Raw genomic sequence first — 7,500 nt, 5'->3', positions numbered from 1 at the left:
TCTTCCAACGAAACTTCACGTGAAGGCTTAGGGGACCATTGTATGAATTTACAAGCCATAAAAATGGCATTGGCACGGCAGAAATTTGAAGATGTGCCTAAACCCACCAGGGCCCAGCGTGTGCCGATGGTGCTCGAGGCAACCGCCCGCACCAGGGCCCAGCGTGTGCCGATGGTGCTCGAGGCAAGCGCCCGCACCAGGGCCCAGCGTGTGCCGACGGTGGTCGAGGCAACCGCCCGCACCAGGGCCGATAGTGTGCCGATGGTGCTCGAGGCAACCTGTCGCACCAGGGCCCAGCGTGTGCCGATGGTGATCGAGGCAACCTGCCGCACCAGGGCCCAGCGTGTGCCGATGCTGGTCGAGGCAAGCGCCCGCACCAGCGCCCAGCGTGTGCCGATGGTGCTCGAGGCAACCGACCGCACCAGGGCCCAGCGTGTGCCGATGGTGCTCGAGGCAACCTGCCGCACCAGGGCCCAGCGTGTGCCGATGGCGCTCGAGGCAAGCTCCCGCACCAGGGCCCAGCGTGTGCCGATGGTGCTCGAGGCAACCTGCCGCACCAGGGCCCAGCGTGTGCCGATGGTGCTCGAGGCAACCTGCCGCACCAGGGCCCAGCGTGTGCGGATGGTGCTCGAGGCAAGCGCCCGCACCAGGGCCCAGCGTGTGCCGATGGTGGTCGAGGCAACCGCCCGCACCAGGGCCCAGCGTGTGCCGATGGTGGTCGAGGCAACCTGCCGCACCAGGGCCCAGCGTGTGCCGATGGTGCTCGAGGCAACCTGCCGCACCAGGGCCCAGCGTGTGCCGATGGTGCTCGAGGCAACCGACCGCACCAGGGCCCAGCGTGTGCCGATGGTGGTCGAGGCAACCGCCCGCACCAGGGCCCAGCGTGTGCCGATGGTGGTCGAGGCTGCCGATGATGGTCGAGGCAACCTGCCGCACCAGGGCCCAGCGTGTGCCGATGGTGCTCGAGGCAACCGACCGCACCAGGGCCCAGCGTGTGCCGATGGTGCTCGAGGCAAGCGCCCGCACCAGGGCCCAGCGTGTGCCGATGGTGGTCGAGGCAACCTGCCGCACCAGGGCCCAGCGTGTGCCGATGGTGGTCGAGGCAAGCGCCCGCACCAGGGCCCAGCGTGTGCCGATGGTGGTCGAGGCAAGCGCCCGCACCAGGGCCCAGCGTGTGCCGATGGTGGTCGAGGCAACCTGCCGCACCAGGGCCCAGCGTGTGCCGATGGTGCTCGAGGCAACCGACCGCACCAGGGCCCAGCGTGTGCCGATGGTGCTCGAGGCAACCTGCCGCACCAGGGCCCAGCGTGTGCCGATGGCGCTCGAGGCAAGCTCCCGCACCAGGGCCCAGCGTGTGCCGATGGTGCTCGAGGCAACCTGCCGCACCAGGGCCCAGCGTGTGCCGATGGTGCTCGAGGCAAGCGCCCGCACCAGGGCCCAGCGTGTGCCGACGGTGGTCGAGGCAACCGCCCGCACCAGGGCCGATAGTGTACCGATGGTGCTCGAGGCAACCTGTCGCACCAGGGCCCAGCGTGTGCCGATGGTGATCGAGGCAACCTGCCGCACCAGGGCCCAGCGTGTGCCGATGCTGGTCGAGGCAAGCGCCCGCACCAGCGCCCAGCGTGTGCCGATGGTGCTCGAGGCAACCGACCGCACCAGGGCCCAGCGTGTGCCGATGGGGCTCGAGGCAACCTGCCGCACCAGGGCCCAGCGTGTGCCGATGGCGCTCGAGGCAAGCTCCCGCACCAGGGCCCAGCGTGTGCCGATGGTGCTCGAGGCAACCTGCCGCACCAGGGCCCAGCGTGTGCCGATGGTGCTCGAGGCAACCTGCCGCACCAGGGCCCAGCGTGTGCGGATGGTGCTCGAGGCAAGCGCCCGCACCAGGGCCCAGCGTGTGCCGATGGTGGTCGAGGCAACCGCCCGCACCAGGGCCCAGCGTGTGCCGATGGTGGTCGAGGCAACCTGCCGCACCAGGGCCCAGCGTGTGCCGATGGTGCTCGAGGCAACCTGCCGCACCAGGGCCCAGCGTGTGCGCATGGTGCTCGAGGCAACCGACCGCACCAGGGCCCAGCGTGTGCCGATGGTGGTCGAGGCAACCGCCCGCACCAGGGCCCAGCGTGTGCCGATGGTGGTCGAGGCTGCCGATGATGGTCGAGGCAACCTGCCGCACCAGGGCCCAGCGTGTGCCGATGGTGCTCGAGGCAACCGACCGCACCAGGGCCCAGCGTGTGCCGATGGTGCTCGAGGCAAGCGCCCGCACCAGGGCCCAGCGTGTGCCGATGGTGGTCGAGGCAACCTGCCGCACCAGGGCCCAGCGTGTGCCGATGGTGGTCGAGGCAAGCGCCCGCACCAGGGCCCAGCGTGTGCCGATGGTGGTCGAGGCAAGCGCCCGCACCAGGGCCCAGCGTGTGCCGATGGTGGTCGAGGCAACCTGCCGCACCAGGGCCCAGCGTGTGCCGATGGTGCTCGAGGCAACCGACCGCACCAGGGCGGAGCGTGTGCCGATGGTGGTCGAGGCAAGCGCCCGCACCAGGGCCCAGCGTGTGCCGATGGTGGTCGAGGCAACCTGCCGCACCAGGGCCCAGCGTGTGCCGATGGTGCTCGAGGCAACCGACCGCACCAGGGCGGAGCGTGTGCCGATGGTGGTCGAGGCAAGCGCCCGCACCAGGGCCCAGCGTGTGCCGATGGTGGTCGAGGCTGCCGATGGTGGTCGAGGCAACCTGCCGCACCAGGGCCGAGCGTGTGCCGATGGTGCTCGAGGCAACCGGCCGCACCAGGGCCCAGCGTGTGCCGATGGTGGTCGAGGCAAGCTGCCGCACCAGGGCCCAGCGTGTGCCGATGGTGTTCGAGGCAACCGACCGCACCAGGGCCCAGCGTGTGCCGATGGTGCTCGAGGCAACCTGCCGCACCAGGGCCCAGCGTGTGCCGATGGTGGTCGAGGCAACCTGCCGCACCAGGGCCCAGCGTGTGCCGATGGTGGTCGAGGCAAGCGCCCGCACCAGGGCCCAGCGTGTGCCGATGGTGGTCGAGGCAACCGACCGCACCAGGGCCCAGCGTGTGCCGATGGTGCTCGAGGCAACCGGCCGCACCAGGGCCCAGCGTGTGTCGATGGTGGTCGAGGCAAGCGCCCGCACCAGGGCCCAGCGTGTGCCGATGGTGGTCGAGGCAACCGCCCGCACCAGGGCCCAGCGTGTGCCGATGGTGCTCGAGGCAACCGACCGCACCAGGGCCGAGCGTGTGCCGATGGTGGTCGAGGCAAGCGCCCGCACCAGGGCCCAGCGTGTGCCGATGGTGGTCGAGGCAACCTGTCGCACCAGGGCCCAGCGTGTGCCGATGGTGGTCGAGGCAAGCGCCCGCACCAGGGCCCAACGTGTGCCGATGGTGCTGGGGGCAACCGCCCGCACCAGGGCCCAGCGTGTGCCGATGGTGATCGAGGCAGGCGCCCGCACCAGGGCCCAGCGTGTGCCGATGGTGGTCGAGGCAAGCGCCCGCACCAGTGCCCAGCGTGTGCCGATGGTGGTCGAGGCAAGCGCCCGCACCAGGGCCCAGCTTTTGCCGATGGTGATCGAGGCAACCGGCCGCTCCAGGGCCCAGCGTGTGCCGATGGTTATCGGGGCAACCAGCCGCACCAGGGCCCAGGGTCTGCCGATGGTGCTCGAGGCAACCGCCCGCACCAAGGCTCAGTGTCACGGTCCGCGCGTTCCTTCTATTGAAACCACGCGTCCGTGTGGCACCAAGACTAATCCTAGTCAAGGTCAGCCTTCTATCGTGCCCATTTTCCGCCGCGGACAACCCTATTCCAGTCCACGATCCTCGAATGCTCATAGGGATGCATAGTCCCGGTTCTCATGGCCTTGAGGCCTCTTGACATGGTGCGAACCCAGCATCATGCCCGCCCGCATCGTTCGCAGGCTCCTATATTGAGTTTACGCCAGCACCCCACCTAAGCTGGTCAACAGCCCAACTCGGAGCCTCTAGGCTCATTTCGTCCCACGAGACTCGGTTCTTAGGGCTCAGGCCCTTAGCAACAGTATCGACTGCCCGCACGCATGATTGACACCCTACATCATGCTGGTCCCGCAAGGGGACTTGGGTGGACTGCCCCAGTGGCAGCACACCATCCCGACTGGCCGCAGGGGTCTAGCAGCACGCCTACCCGCTAGTCCGCACGCCCCTTTTTCTCGATGGCATCCCTCATACGTAAACACCATCACATGATCCTTCCGGCTCGAGGAGGGGAAAACCGACGGGCATAACGGATTCTACCGTCTAACCCCCTGTCTCCATGCAAAGGCGCGATACGAGGCCCGCCGGCCCCAACCGTCCCCGGGTTTACCTTACCCGAGAAAACATCGTGCCACGCTCGTGACCCTACGATGCCCGCCCACCTAGACACCACGAGTGCCTAGGAGTAGCTCACTTCAGACTAGCCAGGCCCCCGCCTGCCCGCTAGCCAAGGGGGTGGTGGAGAGCTGACACCAATCATCCCCCTATAAAGAGCGTTAGAGATTTTCCCAATACGCTACCAGTGACCGTAAGAATGTCTGAAACGGGGACACTTTTCTGCCCAGCCATGTCGGGGTCTTTCTCCGGCTAACTCAGGGCCCCGTAACCTTCCCTTTGGTCACCATTGCTCCTTGATACTGCTCGCTGCTCCACCAACCCACTCGAAGGTGCCCGCATATTGCTTCCACTAATGGCACCCGCCAGGATACTTGGCTTGAAGGTGTCCGACCATTGTCCCGAACTTCCCCGCGTATCTTGCGGCCCGGGGCTCCCATTGCCCCTACAACATGTTAGCATCATGTTCCAAAGCTCCGAATGCACGCCTTCATTCCTTAGAACCGCTTTCCCACCAGCTCGGTCTCGACCGCTGCTCGGTTCAGGGTCAGTCATGGCAGGACCAAGGCCTGACCATGACACTCTCCCCCACTTACTATGTCGATGCCCTCATCGACGCCAAGACCACACCCAACTATCCTGTTGCACACAGCTGACATTTCCTCATATGTCTCTTACTGGTGCTCTCAAGGATTGGGTTGAGGTCCCGTCACATGAGGCACCAGGCACAGTACTCGTCCATTGTTGGTGTAGATTGGTCCCATTGTTGCTCAGCTTTGTTGTAGTTCGAACCGCCTAACCTATCTTGGTTGTATTCATATGGGTCATACCATGGCTTCATCCCTTGATCATTGTCAGGTTGCGACCTCGAGGTGCCCTCATTGATCAATGACCCTCAGTAGAATGAATGACCACCGCTTTGCCACTCATTTGGTGCGTCCCACCGGACGTGACCCCTCACACCAACTGCACGCTTGCAGCATCAACTCACTGATGCGCCCCTCTGGACGTGATGCTTAGGTCAACCGCACTCATACGGCACCCTATATGATGACCCTAGCATAGTGGCATTCAAGCACCTTGGTCATCTCCCAACTTGGGTCCTCTCGGCCCCTCCAAGGTCACCTCTCTAGGTGTGGCCCTCAGGCCAACCGCCCCCAAGACGGCACCTTAAAGCGTGCTAATTCAGTCTTTGCCCCCGGCTTGAACACTATGCTCCATCGCCCAAGCTCCTTTATCTTGGCTCAGTCTCGGGGGGGGGGAATTGATAGGTCTCCCCCACTTTTACTGGAAACTCGGCACAGCATTATGCGCAACCCTGTCTCCTCGATGGTTCTATTGCTCGATAGTTTTGATTCCAACCCAGTTCCTAGGGCGTCCCAAAATCCGCTTATACTCGGAGACCCACTGATCTACCAGCACTTTTGGCCCACTGATTTGTTTGACTCGGGGATTCACCCGCTCGATCCTCAAGGTCCACTGACTTGCACGACTGAGGCCTTGTCAACTGGCCGTTTTCCCTTTCTTGTTCCACTGGAAAACATCCTGTCGTGGCCCACTGACCACCACTACTCGTGAAGCCTTCCCTTTCGGCCAATACAAGTTCAATATCCTGGTTCACACACACACTCTCGTGATCCTCTGACCACAAGAACTCATGGTCCACTGACCAACGCAGCTCATGGTCCACTGACCATCTCACTTGTGGCTTCAATCTTCAGCCACTTCATACTCTTCTGTGTAGTAGTCTCATGCTTGGACCCGAATACTTCGGCTTGCACCCCCCCCTGGGGCACCTGCACCATACATCAAGTGCACACATTAGTAATTAATCTTGCAACTCGACACCCCCTGCCCCTCAGGACAAGGTTCACTCGGCCCACGTGGCCTTACACAACACCATTTCCTGGTGTAAGACCCTTTTCGGATCTCGGTCTCACTACGGTTCCTTTCACCGTAAAGGCATCACATGCCACAACATATGCCAACACCTTTTTCTAGGTGAGGCTAGACTCTGGTGCCCTTTTTCTAGGCGTCCAAGAGTCTACTCGAGAGCCATTTTACATAGGCCCAATATTTCCCATCGCATGCAACGGTGGCCCTTTCTCGAGCCCCCATAGGCACAAAAACTGCATTTGTGTCTCGATAGCTCCATTCGGGCTTGGCACCACCGTAATTTCGCATCACCAGACCCACACATGGGGTCGCATAACTCTCGCCACTGAGCCAACCTAGGCTCTGATACCAAGTGTCACGGTCCGCGCGTTCCTTCTATTGAAACCACGCGTCCGTGTGGCACCAAGACTAATCCTAGTCAAGGTCAGCCTTCTATCGTGCCCATTTTCCGCCGCGGACAACCCTATTCCAGTCCACGATCCTCGAATGCTCATAGGGATGCATAGTCCCGGTTCTCATGGCCTTGAGGCCTCTTGACATGGTGCGAACCCAGCATCATGCCCGCCCGCATCGTTCGCAGGCTCCTATATTGAGTTTACGCCAGCACCCCACCTAAGCTGGTCAACAGCCCAACTCGGAGCCTCTAGGCTCATTTCGTCCCACGAGACTCGGTTCTTAGGGCTCAGGCCCTTAGCAACAGTATCGACTGCCCGCACGCATGATTGACACCCTACATCATGCTGGTCCCGCAAGGGGACTTGGGTGGACTGCCCCAGTGGCAGCACACCATCCCGACTGGCCGCAGGGGTCTAGCAGCACGCCTACCCGCTAGTCCGCACGCCCCTTTTTCTCGATGGCATCCCTCATACGTAAACACCATCACATGATCCTTCCGGCTCGAGGAGGGGAAAACCGACGGGCATAACGGATTCTACCGTCTAACCCCCTGTCTCCATGCAAAGGCGCGATACGAGGCCCGCCGGCCCCAACCGTCCCCGGGTTTACCTTACCCGAGAAAACATCGTGCCACGCTCGTGACCCTACGATGCCCGCCCACCTAGACACCACGAGTGCCTAGGAGTAGCTCACTTCAGACTAGCCAGGCCCCCGCCTGCCCGCTAGCCAAGGGGGTGGTGGAGAGCTGACACCAATCATCCCCCTATAAAGAGCGTTAGAGATTTTCCCAATACGCTACCAGTGACCGTAAGAATGTCTGAAACGGGGACACTTTTCTGCCCAGCCATGTCGGGGTCTTTCTCCGGC

The sequence above is a fragment of the Durio zibethinus genome, unplaced genomic scaffold (assembly GCF_047325235.1).
Source record: "Durio zibethinus cultivar Kanyao isolate XHJ-2024 unplaced genomic scaffold, ASM4732523v1 HiC_scaffold_3, whole genome shotgun sequence".
NCBI lineage: Eukaryota > Viridiplantae > Streptophyta > Magnoliopsida > Malvales > Malvaceae > Durio > Durio zibethinus.
The sequence above is the reverse complement of the archived record's forward strand: the minus strand, read 5'-3'. Positions refer to the sequence as shown.